Genomic DNA, 19,149 nt, shown 5'->3' on the forward strand with positions numbered 1-19,149 from the left:
GGGACGCAAGCGGCTTGCGTACGGAAGAGCTAGGGGCGACGGTACTGCACATGCGCAGACCCAGACGCAAGGGTCTGCGCATGTGCAGTACCGTGGCCCTTAGTTCTTGAATACGCAAGCCGCTTGCGTGCCCTAACCAAAACCCTCGATTAGCACGCCAGGTGTTGCGTTAGGAGAGAGGGCATCTGCGCGACGCGTCGCCCTATCGACCTCGCCGCGTCGGTAGCATGTGGCGTTGGCACCGCAGGCTGCAGCTCCTTGCTGGATCGGACAGCACGTACCGCTGTGGTACATTACTACCAACACAAAAGTCGAATGATCGCTCAGCGCCGTTCAATTGGACAATAATGCTTTCGCATTCACAACTCATAAGAAGCGCTGAGGTGTCCTCGGATTTGTTCCTTTCATGAAACTCTCCGCGCCTTTAGGAGTTCCGCAGATCCGATGCGAGATATTCAGTGGCCAACATCTCTACATGCCATAATTCCACACAAAAATGCGACCGGGACACCCAGACACCCAGATGGAGTGTCCTGTGTATGACTCATAGGAAGTGGCAGTTAGAAAGTGGGGCAAGACATCGCGCAACTGGCGTACATATGTACTCTCCTTAGCAAGGGCATACGGACGGGGATACCGCGATATAACCGATTCCTTACTCCTCCTATGAATGTAACTTGAAATTGAAGACTGTGTTCCAAACTTGGCGCTGCGAACTTTCCACTGAACTCGTCAATTTCAGTTTGTGCTTCTGAATTACCAATAAATTCAGTTTCTTTTTTTTTTCTTGGCGAGCATGGGGACCAGTACTTTTGCTCATGGGTTGTACAAGAGCAAGACCATAACTCCTTTGTTGCATTCTACTGGCCGATGTACGCTGCCAACATGATTCACGGGACCTCAGACAATTGTATCATAGACTTGGCAGCGGTTAATCCAGAATACTGCTGTTTGTTTGTTGATAAGCACTAAGTTCAGGTGGTATTTCCCTTTGAAGTTTGGCGGTAGAATCGTAAGTGACTCAAAGTTTCTTGTTCCCTTTATATAAAGTTTTAGCCATTGTAACATTCTTTAACACTCGTGGGTGCCAAGAAATCCGCGAGCCCCTGCATTTCCCTTTCTTGTAGGTGGTTTATAGAAAGGGTCCCGTACCGGAATTCGTCTTCGTTGTCGCCAGTCGCATCGTCCGACAAGTTTCAGCCGAACGTGACGTACATCCAATGCCAGACGTAACGCATTTTTCATACAGAGCGAGAGATAAGGAAAATTGATATCTCCTACGACGATCTGCGCTCACTATCCACGATCTGCAGGGGCGTTTCGCGTCCCTGACTGTGACGTCTAATCTTCGCCATAGAACTATTGGCCAGAGCTTCAAAAATTGCGGGCACATTGGCTCCTTTGCCAAGGTTCGGCTGCTTATCTCTGTGAGCAGAGGCGAAGGTTGCCGGCGTCGCTTGCTACGTCGATGATTTCGAGCTTTTCGAGTCTGTACGCATACGCGCGTTCAGTACTCAACATAGCCTTCTCTCTCTCTCTCTCTCTCTTTCCCTGCACTCTCCTGAAGCTGCCTTCGGATGCGAGAGTTGGCCATACGCTGGAGACACATTCAGAACCGTTCCCGTTTGATGGTTAGCTGCCGCGACGGCTCAGTGGATGCGGCTGGGAGCGAGGTGACGTGTTCGAATCCGGTACGCGACGCCCGAAATGCCCCTTCACTCCCCCCACACGCAACGCACATTCAAGACGGTTAGAATTAATTTGAAGACTTCCAATACAGCTTCCCCCGTAAACTACAGTTCAAACTGCCCCTCTCACTTTCCTTTATTCCCTCCCCTCCCGCGTTATGTGGGGTGACCAAGCTGGACGTTCGTCCGGTTACCTTGCCTAACTTCCCTAACTCACATCTCTTCGCTTTTCTCTTTCTCTCTTTTGTGGCGTACAAACCCGTTGTAGCAATTGCCACGACCGGGTGGATGTCTCATTTTCCCTTTATTCATTACTTCTCTCCACCTTGCGGGTTTCCGCAGAACTACTACGTCAAACTCTTGCCTTTGCTTCGTGTTGTCGACAAATTCGACTTCGCCCTGCCATCTGCTAACCGCCTGGTTAGCTCAGATGGTAGAGCGGCTGCCCCGGAAAGGCGGTGGTCCCGGGTTCGAGTCCCGGACCAGGACGAATTTTTCTTCAACTATGAAGCTTTTCTTTCGAGGAACCCGTATGGGTTTCCTTTGTAGCAATTGCTACGACCGGGTGGATGTCTCATTTTCCCTTTATTCAAACCCGTTAAGCAATCAATCAGTGGTACATGCATGTTTCTTGACTTGTCCATAGTCAACGTCCCATTTCTGCCCAATTGAATAAACACTGCGGGAGGCGACGCTAGCAGCGAAAAGGAAGATCCACACGCTACTGTGTCGGCATCGAAGGCTTGAAGAAACATAGATGCGCTCACGAGAACCAGAAAGGAAGCTCAGAACGGCTCGTTTCCGCGTTAGCTATAGTTGTCGATCCGTTTAGCGCGAGGAACAGGACAGGCAACAACAGCCCCAAGGATGGCCGAGAGTGACCACGCTTGAGACAATACAGCTTGTTTTGTATGCATTCTTTGTACTTCTTGCCTCGCCGTACTGTGGGCTGCAGGGTATTCCCGAAGAAAGGACAGGAAAAGCCTCGACGAAACGGGATCCCTGCCGGGATACAGCGCATCACAGATGGCCGGGCCCTTCACAGAAAAGCTGTGCTGAAGCCACTGGCGTGCCGACTGTCGGTCGACGCATATATGACTGAACATGCATACACCGTATCGTCAAATTTTTATTTAGTAAATTTTGGGCCATAACTATTACGACTGACGGGGCCGTTATAGAGGCTTTTACAGGGCACGACCCTCTCTGTCTCATTGGGCACTCAGTCTCCGCCGGCGTCCGGTAAGGTGCCGGTGAGGCGTCGTATTGCTTAGTGCGGTGTCTGCCCACTGTATTGTGGTTAATCAACAAATGTTATGCGCCGCGTTAGAGACAGAATCCTTTGATAATATTTTAAAAAATTCGGCAAGACCCAACTCGCGATGACTGTCGGCGGTATAACGCGTTTTGCACTGAATCAGTATAGCGACACAACGTATTGCCACCGTCAAAACGAGTTATGCGTACAACTGATTGCCGCACGGAGAACAGTTGTACGATTCGGAAGAACCCTTCTCTACCAAAACCAGGGCTGGTTCGCATACCATAGACGTCAACTCGAGTTGAGTCCGCTTTGTTAGCGCGTTAGCATTTTAGGAGTACTTGCCGCACTTTGCGGGGGCTAACTATGTATGTTTGTCTAACCGTTTTCCCGCCCACTTGGGTCACTGGGTAGCCGATGGTCGAATGGTTCCTGCCCGCCGGGGTCACTGAGTACGTGGGAACGCGTGCACGTGTGCGGCTCTTCAACGAACCTCTTTCACGCTGACATGTGTCACTGTAGATGCGGGACTCGGGTAGCTGCTGTTCGAAGAAACACTTTGGCGCCTACTTAATAGAGCACTGCATATGTGCCACTTGGTCTGTGCAGGTCTTCAGTGAACCTCTTTAATGCCAATCTGCTTCGCTAGGTGCGTGCCAAACTGGTGTGTGCTGCTCTTCAATGAACGTCCATGGCGACAGCTTGGGTAACTAAGCGTGTGACACTGGTAATGTGGCACTCTGCAGTGACGGTTTCTCCGATGCTGAGCGCAATCGAACCCACGTGACCAGCGATCCAACGCATTTAGCAGGCTGTGCCAAATGTGTAGTGAATATGTGCCGCTCTTGAATGAACCTCTCGCCAACTTGGATCACTGAGTATGTGCCACTGAGTGCGCGGAAAGTGAGGGAACAATTATCAGCGTTCGCAGGCACCGGCGCGCCACACCTCTCTCGTCTCGGAGTCCACGCGCGGACTTCTCGGCCGTGCCACTAGATGGCGCAGCGTGTCCAGAAAGGATCTCGTGAGAGAAGCCCGGTTAATTACAGCAGGACTAGTTTCTCAGCTAAGTAATGTGGAAAGTTTGGCTAGTTGGGGATTAATCATCACGCCTTGCTGGTGAAGCAGCGCACTGACACACAGCAGCGAGTGTCGTCTTTTCTTGTGTGTGTCTTCACTGTGTCCGTGTCAGTGTGCTGCTTCACCAGCAAGGTATGATGAGTTTTTCAGCGTTCGCACGCACCGCCACCCCATGCATCTTGGAGGCCAGGCGCAGGCTTCGCGGCGACGGCGCTAGATGGCACAAAGTGTTCTTAGGGAAGCGCGATAGGGAAATTCCGCTGTAGTACGCACCTCATACATAACTAGTGTCGACGGTGGCAATGCGTTGTGTCACTATGTTCGTTCAATGCTAAACGCATTACCGTCGACAGTCGTCGGGAGACTGGTTGCTCCACATTTTTTTCATTAATCACGTTACGACACATATTTCAATCTACGAATTGTAGCCGGTGACTTCCCAAGGCCTATCTACTCGGAACAAATTCTCAGGTTTTCCTGCTCAAGTAAGTGGAACAACATCGCGTGCATTTTTTTTATCTCAAATTTGACGGCAGATGTGTCGAAACAGGTGCCATCCTTAGAATTCGTTCCAAGTCGGTATGTCTTGCAAAGCCACTAGCTACGATTCGTAGACTGAAATATGCGAAGTAAAACAATTAATTAATCACCCATTCTGATTTTTTATAGAATTAATGGCCGCCTCACCGAAGAATTTAGTTCAAGGTTGGGAATTGTGCTTACAGACAATTTTCGAACATTTGATGCAGCTAAAGAACACTATATATATATTTTAAGGAAGAAGAAGTGCGCCGTGCCGAGCTCCGCAGACGGATCGCCAGCGCTACGGAAGTGGGGCTCGGGCTAGACGCTGTTCCTGGTGTGACTGGCTAAGCCTACGCTGTTGCGTCTTTTTGTCCGCGTCCTTCGTGTCGTCCACAGCCGTGTCGGAGACCCAGCACCTCCACCAATTATGGCAAAGAAGTCCGACACGGCTGTGGACGACACGAAGGACGCGGACAAGAAGACGCAACAGCGTAGGCTTAGCCAGTCACAACCGGAACAGCGTCTAGCCCGAGCCCCACTTCCGTAGCGCTGGCAATCCGTCTGCGGAGCTCGGCACGGCGCACTTCTTCTTCCTTACAATATATATATATATATATATATATATATATATATATATATATATATATATATATATATATATATATATATATATATATATATATATATATATATATAGTTCGAAGAATAGAAGCACGTAGGAAAAATAACAGGACTTCACTAAGGTTTCGGCCGCTGGACCGGGCGTCGTATACGCCTCAAGGTACCTCTAACACGTGACCGGCTTCCCACACTGCACTTTTACCACTTCTACACTCCTGATGCCAGCGCACTGAAATAACGCTGCAGACCTTTCGGTGTTATTCCGCCGGGTCTGTACGGAACCGGCAGCCGACGGCCTCTCAAACGAGTTCAAGGAACGCGACACTTTCTGTGCAGCAGCCGAGGGGGCCGTTCCTGCACTCCGCTCGTTTTCGCTCTCGCGCTTTCGCGATTCACAGACTCGCTGGCCTCGTTTGCGCGCAATTTGCATCGCTCCGATGAGTGATCTGCTTGTTCTTTCAGTGACGGGTTCGTTCGCCAGTTGCGCCAAGTTCACTCCTGTTTCCCTCGTACAACGGGCTTTCTGTTTTCTTCAATCAATCAATCAATCAATCAATCAATCAATCAATCAATCAATCAATCAATCAATCAATCAATCAATCAATCAATCAATCAATCAATCACTAGTTTCTCATTGCAACGATCTCGAATAAAACGGTGATTTCCAAAAGGACCCCCAAAGACCGGAGGATGCCAGAGAGCATCTAAGTTCACAAGAGAGAGAGAGAGAGAGAGAGAGAGAGAGAGAGAGAGAGATAAACAAGCAAAACCAAAACGAAACACTTATGCGAGCATAACTGCGAGTCGGCCTAGTTGGAACATATTCATATTTATACTTTTTGTGCGCAAACAAACAGGGACGAAGAATAGGGGCAACACAAGGACGAGCGCTTTCTAACAACTGGTTTCATTTTTGAAGAACTACTTACTTCTTTTCTTCTACTTACTTACTTCATTTTTGAAGAACTACTTACATGTTCTTGGCAATGCATTGCCAAGAACATGGTTGCTCCCCTTGTGTTACTAGCACAGACACTTTGTACAGGCATAGGAATCAAACCGCTAGGGAAATCGTGGAAGCATACTGGATTGAAAAACAAAAAGAAAAATGCATCAGCCATCCTTCTGTTTCATTGTTAGATAAAGAAAATTCGCTCCTATCATCACATCTTTAACGCATGTTATTGTAAGTGGTTGTTTTTATGCACTTTGCTGTTTTTAGTATGACTGGGTGGCTTTTGTCCACGCCTTCTTTTTTATCACAAGTGTTATATGTAATATTGACGTTGCTCTTTTGACTTGATCGCGCAGATCAGCGGGTATCATATGCGCTGTAGGCGTGCTCTGTTTCTCTAGATCGCGCAGTTCTGTGGGTATTTAAGTAAGTAGTTCTTCAAAAATGAAACCAGTTGTTAGAAAGCGCTCGTCCTTGTGTTGCCCCTATTCTTCGTCCCTGTTTGTTTGCGCACAAAAAGTATAAATATACTTATGCGAGACAACGCACATGTACATGAAGCGAGGCTCTCGTGAATCGGGTAATTAAACGCCACGAAGCTAAATGCGATGCCCGCAACTGTGTTTGTTCTCGCGCAAAGCAACGCGGAATGTTCCGCTGAACTAACTGGCAGACTATATAGCCAGTGGCGTAGCTGAATCGATCGTCAGCGGGATGCCTAGGAGCGCCAAGATTTGTTGGTTACATTCGCAGTGAGTCCAATCGGCTTACTAGGGAAATTTCCCGTTCCTGCTGAGGAGGCGCACAAACTGGTGCCATGGGCTTTTTCTTGGGCTGTAGGAGGCGGCACTGAAACTGTCGGCTGCAAAGCTTGAGCCATGGACTGCCTGAACAATTGGTTTTCTGCATCGTGTGGAGACTATACACCACTTCTAAAGTTGGAAATGGGTGCCACAAACATTAGCTCCGTAAACTTCATAGCGTTGTTCGTGGAATAAATATTTGCCTGATATAAAATGGCAGCATTTTACGAGTAAGCTTTCTTCCCTAGTTCGTCTCATGTTCCTGGTGCAACTCACTATTGCACATGGTCGATAATAACTGCTCACGATTCAATGTACGTTGAATGTGTTTTTCGGTTCAGTTCACTTCTTGCATTGTGCACTTTTCAATTTATAATTACTATACCGCCGCCGAGCTTCATACCCTCTACCAGTAGCTTTGTTTTGTGAGATAGGAATGAATGAATGAATGAATGAATGAATGAATGAATGAATGAATGAATGAATGAATGAATGAATGAATGAATCATCCTTTTTCAGCGGATTCCAAATTGTTGTAGCTTGGCAAACAGTGAGCGGTGTCATTTAAGCTGTTCCATTAGCCCACGAACAGCGTCTATGTAGCAATGTTTCAAGAGTGGACTCTGTGATAAAAATGTAATGCGTGTGATGTGACGTAATGGCCCTCGGGCCCTTGAGATGCAATGTATGAAATAAAATGAAAGAAAAGAAATCCCCATGTTTGCACGCCATAGCGCATTACCTTATGGAACGGAACGCACTTTTGACGCACGCCGACTTGCTTCCCTGGACGTGCAACTCACAGCTTCTATCGAACCTACCATGAACGAACACGAGGCTTACGAGTCGACAGTATACAGTTGTGCCTGGCATTCACCGTAGAACTTCCTACAAGAAATCACTAGGGGGCGCTACAATCGTTCATATACCATGCTGAAGCGATGGATTTGTCTCATCGTCATTCACTGCTCTTTATCTTTCTGAAGTTCAAACAAATCAAAGTTTTCTAAACGCCCCCAGGAAGAAAATTACGCAGTTGCGCACATTCGCATTCTTTGCGAACTGCTACATTTGCAGCGTAATATACAGTCAATATACAGTTAAGTCATGGTGCACTGTTGACCGGTCACAGGAAACCAACGAAACAAGATAGAAATGTGAAAACTTTATAAAATAAGAATGAAGCGCTCCAAGTCAGTCTTGCTTAGGTGTAATTGTCGGGCACACGCCCGCACACATCTTTTAGGGCTCCATAGGTAGCTCTCCCGTATAGCCTCTACAGACTCGTAACTTACCGATGGCCTACCAGAACGAGGTTTGTCCGACAAACTGATGGTATCTTTCAAATGCTTATCCCACCGACTAATGTTATTCCCATGTGGCGGCGCTTCGTTGTGCACGCGATGATACTAACGTTGCACTTTGGTACGTCACGGATTCGAATTTAGCAAGCCAGAGAACATACTGAATTTTCTTCGGTACCGTCCGCATCTCGACGGGCTTGGGCTGATCCGCTGCTCGCGGTTCGTGCTGCTGCGTCATCACCTGTGTGCGCACACTCTTGCACATGCTACTACGGAAACTTGGACAGCTTCCCTTGCGTTTGGTGAAGATTTCACATTCCTATCTTGTTTTGTTGCTTTCCTGTGACCGGTAAAAAGTGCGCCATGACTTTACAGGCACACTGTATATTACGTTACAAATTATCAAAATGCCTTCTCAAAGCCGTTAGCAGCCAAAGGGACGAAATTTCAGGTAACTCTATGTACTAAATGTAACGGCACTCCAATCAATACTCAAAGTTTTTGGCAATCAACTAGAAGGGCACCACACTATCATATGGCGTCCGGCAGACGAGGTAATGGCAGGAAACGTGAGGGCAGACCGTATTGCTCGAGGATTAAACGGCCGAGCAACGGCATGGCCTAGCGACGACCTTCCACCGAATTCTCGTGACATCCTCCTACAGCAGAGGAGCGAGCGAAGACGTTTTGGACATCCTCACTCCGATTTGAACAGCCAACAGGAGGGGCACTGGCGTCGTGTTCGGACGAACACATGCCCCAACCTGCACCACCTACACAGAACACACCCCGCGACGTTCACTGACGAGTGCCCGTGGTGCACAGACACACCGCCCACACTAAAACACATGCCATCGGAGTGCCCCAGGAGGCTTGCGCACATAGGCAACACCATATTACACCAACATCCACTAATGATGAATAGGCAGTGGGAGGCATGGTTTGCAGACGAGGGTCAGGAGAGCCAATTGGCTCTTCTGGGCCAAGCCCAGCGAGCCGATCGTGCCAGTGGGGCCCTGGAATAGGGGCCCCAATCATCGTGTCTCATTTTCCTTATATTCAATAATGTTTTAACTCACTCACTATATGTACTAATAATCATTTCCCATGCTGGCTGAACAGTAATACCTTACTATTATTATTTGGCATATCCTGTTGCTGTTTACTGTTACTTTGTTTCATTATTGTCATTATCGTGACGCACAATGCACCTTTCTTTGTGCGTGTCATTTACAAGCTTCTTCTCGCTTGATACGACATCCGAGTCTTTATAACGACATTACATGTGCATCGCATAACGTGAGTATTTCGTTTGACAAACGGCCTCCAGCGAATCCTTTGTGTTTGACGTTATCTATAAATCTGCAATACCCGACATTCGCATTCCATCATTCGTAGGTCGTTTTTCTCAAATTATTACAGTCACCACCATTTATTCCACCCTCAGGGGCCCTTTGCAAGGCATTGCAAAGAGGTCGTACGAGCAATAACAAAAATGAACATGTTGTAAAACGAATGCTATATTTAACGACACGGCAGCCATTTTAGTACAAAGCGAGCAGGACAAATAGAGATGAAATTCTAATGTTCAAATTGTGCATAGTGTAGCAGCAGTGGGCAAAAGCGAACATAAACATCCATCACATAAGGGAGGAGAAGTAGGAGGGGGGAAATGAGAAAACGAATAAAATGATATTTGTATTTGATTTGACTCGAAATATCGCTATTCGGACGTCCTCTATATCATTTTTTCCCCTTCCTTTTCATTCCTGCAGTTGTCATTCAACAGCTGTCAATGCCTCCTGTCAGTCAACCACTGTCACATTCTCAACGTCCAGGTTCTTTTTGTTTTAGTCTCGTGTTGACGGCGCGGTATTCAGAACTGCAATCAACCCACTTCATTTCGTCCCGCTTGATGCACGCGTTCGGCTTCACGGCCAAGCGAGAAAGAGCGGGCGGCGCGGTGAAGGCTCGAGAAGAGGCCTTTATATATAGCCTCGACCGAGCGTCCATCGAGAAACAAGAAAAAAAAAATAAGAAAAACACCCGCACGCTGGATCTTCGAGGAGCGATCGAAAGAGAGAAAGAGAGAAAAGAAGACAAAGAAGAAAGAGAAAAGCATGTCAAGGACCCTCACGGTCGAGCGCTCCGCAAAACGCAGTCCTTGCGTCGCCTCCTTTCATAGCGTTATCGAAGTCTGCAGCGCATAGTCGATGGCGATCCGTTTTGCATCGCTAGCGGCGGTACCATGATATGCGGTTAAGGCGGCGTGTATATATATACGCACGTGTCTCGGAGAGCGTGCGCATACCGCGTTTTTTCGCGTATAATCCGATCGACGTAAAAGCCGAGGAGCCCCGGAAAACTCAGGTGCAGGCAGTGTAATCTTTCCTTTGTCTCAGCTCACGTCCGCTCAGAGATGCAATACCAGCTATCCCAAGAAGCTATGCCGGAGAAACTCGCTCGCGGCACTAAGGTCGATTACAACCAAATGTTCGGCCTCGAAAAAAAATCCAAGTTGCAAACAGTGTACACACAAGCCATCTTTCGCGCAAATTGTTTCACGTTTGAAATGCCAGGAGACGAAGGGGAATGCGCGGCACGTAAACGTTGTCGCGCAAGTGTGAGCGCGATGCGCCAAGAAAATGCGATACGCTACCATCGAATTCACGCGAGCGCGGCCTTTAAGCAGGATCATTCGGTACAGGCCCCCCACTTGCGCTAGTCTTTCTTTCCCGAGATTCCAGCGAGTGTCGTTGTTCCTTCTATAAGCGAACTTTCGCTTTTACCACCCAAAAGGACGCCTTTGAAGTGTGACAGGGAAACGCTGATAACACGAAACAATGGTTGGCTAAGGTACGATGAACGCGTTGACGGCGTTGACGGCGTTGACGCTGAGGATGGAAAAGAGGACGACAGCGATGGCTCACGTGTCGCAAGGCCTCGGATCACCGAGTCCTCGGTAAGGGCAAATAACATTCGGGGCGACTTCTGTCAAGGAATGATGATGGTAAACACGCGTCATACCTATACGACAGGTGGTCACGAATCTGGATTACGTTCCCCTATCAGTTATCGCCGAATAAAAAAAAAATATCGATCAAGCGCAGAATCGGAGATAAAGAAACGACGAAATATCTGGCGAACTTCTTGCTCAGGCAATGTTCGTGGGCTAGATTAGTGGAAAGGGTTCACCTGCAAGATGTGACGTGGCTCATTCCCCCGTGCGTTCATGCCCTCTTCCCCCCTTCCCCATCCCCCGTGACATCACAAGGGCGGAAAGGAAGTTTCGCTGAAGAGAGGATTCGGGTTGGCGTTCGAGCCCCCCCCCCCCCTCCCCCTTCCTGCCACTAGCAAGCTGAAGTCTCACATCAAGGGTGTTACTATGTGCCCTAAAGTATACGACCCTGGCCCGAAATGCCGACGTGTACACCCCCCACGGTTTTGTCCATGTACAAAGACACATCCGAAAGCCCTTGCTGAGATGATCTGGCTTCCGGGATGACGCAGTGACCAGCTTGATGACTTCAGCATGTGGGTTCAAAGAAGACACCCACAGTAGACCCTTACTAATGTTCCTGCACGATACGAGATTGCACCCATTCACAAACTGTCTTTCTTGAACACATAAAGAAAGAGTAAATAAATAAGAACTTCTTGAAGAAAGGGGCTCTTCAGATTTCTCTGCATGAGGTTGGCTTAAACTTGGACCATCCATATTTGTGCTTTCTTTCGGAGCATCATTTGTGCGAGGCAACCCACGTCACTTGTCGTCGTCGTTGTTGTTCTTCTTGCTTTATTTTATTAACATGCCATTCTTGCACTGCGAAAGTAGTTGTCCAGCGAAGCTACTGGAAAACCGCCACTACAACGGCTGAGGGGGGAGGCATGCAGTGATTTATTGATGGTTCGGATGCTTGTTCTGTGCTTGTTCTTTATGAAACGTACGCTGTTTTGCACGTTGTATGCGTTATTTCAATGAATGCATGCACTGCTCGCTTCACTTTGCTGAGGGCTTGTAGCCTCTGCATAACGACGGGGATGAGCCATTGCCTTTTTGCTTGCTTAGGGGGGGATGGAGCCATTGGTGATGACGATAATTTTTCTTCTCGGGCGGACACGAAAAATGTCGACAACGAAGAGGCTAACAGCTTCGCTGTAATGCGGCATGTAACCCACGAATGTAAACGGTACAATGAAAAACTTCATTCCCGGATAGGGCCTGCTCGGCTGTTAATTATATCGTTGTTTTATCATTCGTACCTCTTTCTTTGTCGTGCGTTTCTCGTTCGCACAAAGTACCATGTACTTGACGCGCATATAATACTGCTCAGTCTGACGCTTTCTGCTTGTTTCCTATTTTTCATCTGTTTTAGCTTCCCTGAAGCTCATTTTCGTGCGTTCCGTCCAAACCTCCAAATTTTGCGGCCAATCTCGCAGAGAGGGTACGTGCCGTTGTCATGGAGAGAGAGGAAGAGGAATGTTATAGAAGAAAAGTGCTCCTCCTCCTTTCTGAAATTACTTCCTCTTTCTTTTGACGTCATCACTGTAATCATGCAGGGGAGAGAAAGAGAATTGGTTTGCAGAAAGGCAGAGAGGTCGGTCTGAGATAGCTATAGGTGTAGCCTGCGGCTCTGCAGTTGGAAAGCAATGGGAAAAGAAATCGAAGAACGAGGGACCACTAAGAAGATTCTAAGCCAAGCACGTGTAGACAGGTGCGCTACCCTGGGGCATTTTATTGCGAGAGCAATTATACGGACCCTAGAGCCGCATGCGTGACTGGTGGGGTGGGGGTGGGGGGGGTTTATATTGGGGGTCTTCAGAGACACGGAGCGCAAGAACGATGCGGCGAAGTGGATACAACACTACGCTCGCTTGGCTAATCCGCCAGGGTGCCCTGACTGCTTTGACGAAGAGAGTCCTACTCTCAAAACTGCTTGCATAAATAAACTGAGTTTTTGTTTACGAGAACGCCTGCATTGTGCCTGCGCCATCATTTCTTGAAATAACAACTGGCCCCTTGATTTCCTACATTGTTCTGATTTTATATATATATATATATATATATATATATATATCCGGAGCAGCCCACCGTCATTTGCACTTTGCTCCTCGAAGAGGCAGAACGTGATGCATCGAGTGAACTCCTGAACACTACATTGCAATGGAATGAACGCGGTTTAAATCGTGGATCTGGGACCTCGAAGAAGTGTGACACCAGTGCTAACGCACTTCTCTCACATTTACCGCTCAATCACCACTGAACGTTTTTTGCAATAAGAATTCTCGTTTTACGAAATAAGCAAGACATACTTCCCGAAAGTTAACGCGGCAGTCGTTTTGTGCCAAGGACGCAGTTATGAGCTGTGGCAGAAGCCCAGCGAAGACGTTCCGACAAGGAACGAGTGACTGCTGATGTCGTTGCCCACTGAACATGGGAACGCCACTGAGGACGGCCCTTCACTCCAGTGTTGTGAGAAGCCTGGTACCAGCGCGCTGTTCCTTCCTCTCATCAGGAGTTGTCCTGCGTTCTGCGTAGTGCCATCATGTCGCAACCGCGTATATATAGCTACAACACCGTCGGAGGAGCTTAAGCTCAATGCTAAATATTGTTATCGCTGTCATTCCTTCCCCTTCGGGCGAAACTGCCACGTTTCTTAAGAACGCATGTTATAGGCGTAGTCAACGGTTGGCGAGACCTCGGTTAGCTGCTTGACAAGACGAACGACCGTCAAGATTTTAGCTGGAAGCAAATGCACAGAATTAGCACGCGACCATCGAAGTCGGTTTCATGTTCGTGGCGTTCTTTTTAAAAAGTGAAGCTCTTCTTTGCGAGCCTCGCCGTGTGCCGTAACGGTGGGTGCTGAGGCCCGGACGTTCTCTTGCCGAATAAGCCAACCAATCACAGCGAAGGAGGCGCGCCGCACGCGCCGGTTTGTTCCTTGCGCCACCACCAGATGGCGCTCACCTCGGCGCATCCGCGGCAGTGGCGGCGCCTGCCATGCGGGGTAAAGAAAAAAAAGGACCAGAAAGCTCGCTTTCGAGCATCCGCGCCATCGGCGGCGGCATTGCATTAGCCTCTCTGCACTTCCTGAATAAAACCTTCCGTGTCGCTTTACGCGGACGTTCAATAAGCACAAACTCGTGTTTCGACTCTTTGTGCACTCGCGCAAAGCTTTGCTGTATATAGATTCGAACTCGTTGGATCTGCTGCTTTTAAAAAAAATTTTGCCCAAGCTTCCTCGCCGATTCAAACGTGTACAGTACGTGACGACGCACGTTCCGTAATACATTTTAACAGGAATTTGATTGGAGACTCAGCCTTTGAAACAAGCCTGCATCAACGCTCCCGTTGTGTTCGTGTAAATGCGGCATTAACGGAAGCGAATCGGGTAGCCAGCGCTCTTTACGTTTATTCGTTGTTACGGTTACTTTTTTTGTCTATTTCGCATTGCAATACTACACATCTTCATCGTGACACAGTACTGCAATGAATATGAAGTGGATCTTCGTATAGGAGGCTACGTCGTTGGAAGCAGAAGACAGGCGTGCGATGTGTTCGTGCAAATGCAGTATTCATATATGCGAATCGAGTGGCCCGTGTTTGCATGGACACTTGACGTGTCTGTTTATTCGTTTGACAGAGAATGGGATGCAGTATGCTTGTTTATTCTTTCGTTCCACTCGTCGGAAGCTTTCTGGCCTATCGACTTTCTCCCTTATTTACTTTCTTTTTTTTTTTTTGCTACAGTGCCCTTCACTACGTAGAAATCGATAAAAATGAAAGTGTTCGAAGCAGACGACAAGTGCGAGTCATGTTAGCGCCAGTGCGGTATCCGCGCACAAGAATGAAATAACCAATGAGCCGTGTTCTGTGCGTTTGCTTTGCGATTTTGCTTCGTCGGTACTGTGCACTCTTTTCTGAGGATATCGATTTTCTCCGACTACAGCGCGCTGCCAGGAATTATAAGTGGATCATTGGAGATCGACGAGGTGCCTCGAGCAGACGACGTATAAGAGGACACTGGTGAAGGTTGTCGTCGGGAAACGGTCTCCCGCCCGGGCTCTGCAATCGTAGTTAATCCGGTCGGGCTTCGCTTGGAGGAATTCTAAGATAAAGCTATAAAGCGCGTGCTCTTTATAACGCCCCGTCTATTCGCAGGCAGAACCTAAGCAGAAGTATGCAGAGCAGGATATCACGAAAGTTCACAGCATTTGGCAGGGAGGAATGTCAAAAATTTTTCAACGTGCCGTCGATGGTATCGCGATTTCGTTCATACTATAAGATGGCCTCTGCATTTTTTTTATAAGATAACACAAAACATGCGCGTCAAGTGTTCGTTTCAGAATGTTAATACGCTGCTCGTCGTTACAGTGGCGTGCTAATGACGCTGCGATGTCTAGAGTGTTAAGAACCCTATTTTAACCCTTTTCAAAACGAAAGTTACGGGAAAAAGAAACACTCGTGTTACGTGAATGTTTCCGACATGATGTGCGTAGGTACCTCATTGCTGTATTGATTTTTATTTTTGTAGCAATTACCACTACCAGTCTGCAAAAAACAAAAACAAAAACGGACATTGTGCCTCACCACATGGTAGTAAATCGTGTGAAAATTTATACGAAGCATTGAAACGTGGGCTCATTGACGAACTGCTCTTTGTAAGTCGCTCTCACGTTAGCCCCACAAAGCCCAACGTATCATATTTGCTACGCAGAATCGCATATTTCAATATTCTGGTTTAGAGGGTCCCTCACTGGGCCCTAATGCAAATTTTGGCTACGACTGCAAGTTTTGTAAGTCGCCGTTCAGGGAGCGTTTGAGCGGAAACACTTTTCGCATCGGGTAATTATTGGAGCAGGTCGAAGAAATTGAACGGTCCTGTTACCATGCCACCAGGGGGCGAGCGTCACTGTCAACAGATACACTCTTCCCTTTCGTCTCGGCTAGCGTCCACAAGCCGCGTACCTTCCCCGCCTTCTCCCATACAAGATCCGAGGGACTACGTGACGGTCACGTGACGAGCCTTGCCTTCTTTTTATTTTCTCTCCCACCTTTCTTGTAGTTTGGCGCATTTCCAGTGGCGGCATTGCGCGTTCCGCATTGGATGATGAACCGAAGTCACGTGCCATGGTCGGTGACGTTGCAATCAGTGCATCTTGCGCAGACTTGTGCGTAACGAATTGCGTGTTTTTAAATACTTGTAATCAGTTACACCGTTTGGTTGTTCTGTAATTTAACTACTTTGTTTACTCGGTAACGCTCACTGGAATTCAATTAGCTGTGATCAGTTAATTTATTTACGAAAGAAGTTGCAACAGGGAACGCAGCTTTCTGAACCTGAATTTGGCGAAAAACCACAATAGGATGCTCGAGATGATGCGACGCAGCAGCCTGGCGAATGCACATGTTCAGACAGGCAAACATGGGGGGCTCAGAATTTGTTTCCTCATCTTAACGCTCCACTAACTGTGGAGGGGATGCGTTTCCTCACCAGATGTGCTCCCTCATCTTAACATTTCACCAGAGGTGGGGGGGATGTGTTTCTTCACCAGATGCGTTTCCTCATCTTAAGACTCCACCAGGCGTGGAAGAGATGCGTTTCCTCACCAGATGTGTTTCCTCATCTTTGGAATCCACCAGACGTGGAGGCTATGTGTTTCCTCATTTAACGCTCCACCAGATGTGGGGATGTGTTTCCTCACCAGATGTATTTCCTCGTATTAACGCTCCGCCAGATGTGCAGGGGATGTTTCCTCACCAGATGTGTTTCTTTATCTTAAAGGGACACTAAAGGTTACTATTAAGTCAACGTGGACTGTAGAAATATCATCACAGAAACCTCGAAACGCTTGTTTCGTGCCAAGGAGAGACTTATTTTAAGAGAAAATGCGTTCTGAAGCGTCCGCGTACCTCTAGCGCAGTTCAAATCGCCCGCCCTCCGATCGAGGAGTACTGACATCATGGTCTCGTAGTGACGTTGCGCTATCGGTGAGTAGAACGGCGTCCGCAGACGGCGCTACGGCTTTTCTGCGCAAAACGCGAACGCGCGGCCAGAAACAGAGCCAAGACAGAGCCGACAGCAGAGCGAAAGCCCAAGCTGGCACGACCCAGATGTCGTTTCCCGCACCGCCACCAGGCGCCGCTACTATACCTCAAACTCCAGCGCAAGACGCCCATAAGCTGGTACTTCATGCTATGACGCTAACTTCGACGCTCGTCGCAATAGACCCTGACACCGACAGATTGGCTCGCGATGGTGGGCTCAACTTCAACGATTTGAGCACCGACGAGCGCGACCTGCTGCTGAGGGCTCGCACTGCCGGCGTCGTTGCGTACTACGACGGCGGCCTCGACACCGGCTCTCCGGAGCGGGAAAGCAACGAGGGCTTCCCACGACATCACATGGACGTGGCATTCTCGCTGCTTGTTCCAAATGAAAGTTTCGCGAGCCAGCAGAACCCTCACAGCACGACGCGATAACGAAACTACTGAAACTCCAAAGCGTTCGCGGCGCAGAGTCGAGCGCGCAGAGTCGAGCGAAAACGAAACCTTTCGAACACCCATATTACTGAAGGGTAACGTCAAAATGTTATTTTTTCTTAGAATCGAATAGACGTAGACAAGTAGCATATTTTTTCGTCTTATAATCGAATGAAATGATATTTTTAATACGAGTAGTTGAGTATTAGTAACACAAATTATGAGGAGTCCTTTCGTCATCGGGCTAGTACCGGAATGTCGCTGGGGGGTCTCAAATCGTGTCATGCATTTACCTCAATTTCTCGGTTACTAAAGCTCTGTTCGCGATTATATTGACGCCTTAGACGTTCTAGAACATTGCTCTACCACTTTAACTTGAGTTTCTGGTAACCTTTAGTGTCCCTTTAAGGCTCCACCAGATGTGGAGGGGATGCGTTTCCTCCTCTCAGCGCTCCGCCAGATGCTGAGGGGATTTGTTTCCTCACCAGATGTGTTTCCTCATCTTACAACTCCACCAGACGTTGAGTGTCGATGTTGAGAGAGCGTCGATGTCTGAGGTGAAGTTCGCCTCCTGAAATCATGGTTTCGCGGCACTGAAATATTTCTATCTCGCCTAAAAAAATGGTGGCAGAACGCTCTCTAGAGGACAGGTAACAACTTCCAGCGTACAACCGAAGTTTACTTACTGTGTGTGGTCTGGTGAGGGACCCTTCAACGCTTCGCACCAGATGGGGAGGGGATGTGTTACCTCACGAGATCTGTTTCCTTATCTTAACGCTCTACCAACCGGTGCTGGTAAGTCTCGATAACGACGGTCAGTTTGGACGCTAAACGGACGATTTCTTTTTCAGCATTTCATTGGCTCAACCGGGAGCTTCTTCTCCAAGTACCGGAAACAAACAAGCGCTGCGCTCTACAGAGGACCCTGCTGCTTGGTTATCACAATTTTGTGCGCAAGATCCATATACATTACAACACCGCCTTATACCCTTGCGTGCTCATCGAGCGAACTGGCTAACATCCCTATCTCTCTCCCTTTCTTTTTCCTCTTAGGACGAGTTTTCATTGTCGCTCTGAGTGCCCCCCCCCACAAGAATAAAATAATAAACGAAAAAAAATACGGGGACAATTACTACCAAGCTCTTTAAAGTAATTGTTACTGCAGATAAGTAATGCATGAATGGCTGCAGGGGACGCACTTAAAGTATCAGGCCAGCTCATTTTGTTTACTGCGCCTATGCAATGCTAATAAAAGTTTCTAGGAAAGTAACGTAGAAGTATAGTTGACTACTTTTGACGGAGTAATTCCTAAATTACTTCCGCGGGGCAGTATAATTGGCAATTGTAATCTGCTACATTTTTTTTCTGTAACGTCTACAAGTCTGGTCTTGCGTAATTTGTGCGCGTGACCTTGACTCTCTCGCTCGA

At 48.0% G+C, this 19,149-nt stretch overlaps 1 long non-coding RNA gene and 1 other non-coding gene across 2 annotated transcripts in view; one reads left to right on the plus strand and one right to left on the minus strand.

Moving 5' to 3' along the window:
* The window catches only part of LOC142558123 (uncharacterized), a 74,676-nt gene that overhangs the window by 14,403 nt on the left and 41,124 nt on the right, over positions 1-19,149 (minus strand). The gene's annotated exons all lie outside the window — the stretch shown is intronic.
* TRNAS-GGA (transfer RNA serine (anticodon GGA)) lies at positions 2,104-2,178 on the plus strand. Its single transcript has one exon. It is a non-coding gene; the product is annotated as a tRNA-Ser (tRNA).

The sequence above is a fragment of the Dermacentor variabilis genome, chromosome 9 (assembly GCF_050947875.1).
Source record: "Dermacentor variabilis isolate Ectoservices chromosome 9, ASM5094787v1, whole genome shotgun sequence".
Classification (NCBI taxonomy): Eukaryota; Metazoa; Arthropoda; class Arachnida; order Ixodida; family Ixodidae; genus Dermacentor; species Dermacentor variabilis.